Here is a 780-nt window from a genome sequence, read left to right as displayed (position 1 = left end):
TTACCGCCTCTTCTTCTGCTTCAGGGATTTCCTCCTCTTCATGATCATTTCATACAGTTTGTCCATGCCCTCGTGCAGCCCCTCGCCTATTATAGCACATGCAGGCTGGATGTGATAGGTGGTGGAGGGGGTGAGCTCGTGCAGAGCCAGCTGCTTCTCTATATCCGCCACCGGAGAGATTTGGGCAGGTCCTGCTTGTTGGCGATGACCAGCAGCGGGGTGCCTGGTTCTCCGCGAACTTGGTGACTTTGTGCAGCTCAGTCTTGGCCTCCTCCAGCCTGTCAACGTCCACAGAGTCCACCACGTAAATGATCCCGTCGGTTGCAGCGGCTGTAGGACTTCCACAGGGGCCTCAGCTTCTCCTGGCCTCCCACGTCCCAGAAATGACAACTGATGCCCTTCGCGGTGCCGTTACTCAGCTTGATCTTCTCCGTGTTGAACCGATCGTAGGCACGTGTTGACAAACTCGTTAAATTTGAGTCTGTAGAGGACTGTGGTCTTCCCCGCAGAGTCCAGCCCCAGCATGACGATGTGCAGAACTGGAAGGCAGAGTGTGGAGAAGCTGTGTTGCCCATTCTGGCGTTTTTCTTTCTGCAGCTGCTGCAGGTTGTTTTTTGTTTATTTTTATAAATCACCTCTGGTTTGGAGATAAAGAGCTCCGGTGCTCGTTAATCCCGAACAGAGGCTGATTCTGGCTCCGCTGTGGCGCTCAGCAGCAGCAGGGGACGCGGTGCGCTCGGCAGGACGCAGCGCGCGCCGTTCATTAGTATTCTCCTCACG

The 780-nt window shown here is 55.1% G+C and overlaps 1 pseudogene; it reads right to left on the bottom strand.

Annotated features, from left to right (window-relative positions):
- On the bottom strand, positions 1-575 carry LOC115004741 (ADP-ribosylation factor-like protein 4C; annotated as a pseudogene).
- Positions 576-780: the final 205 nt, after the last annotated feature.

Source organism: Cottoperca gobio, unplaced genomic scaffold (assembly GCF_900634415.1).
Source record: "Cottoperca gobio unplaced genomic scaffold, fCotGob3.1 fCotGob3_174arrow_ctg1, whole genome shotgun sequence".
Taxonomy (NCBI): Eukaryota; Metazoa; Chordata; class Actinopteri; order Perciformes; family Bovichtidae; genus Cottoperca; species Cottoperca gobio.
Note: the sequence above shows the minus strand (reverse complement) of the source record. Positions and strands in the feature narration are given on the sequence as shown.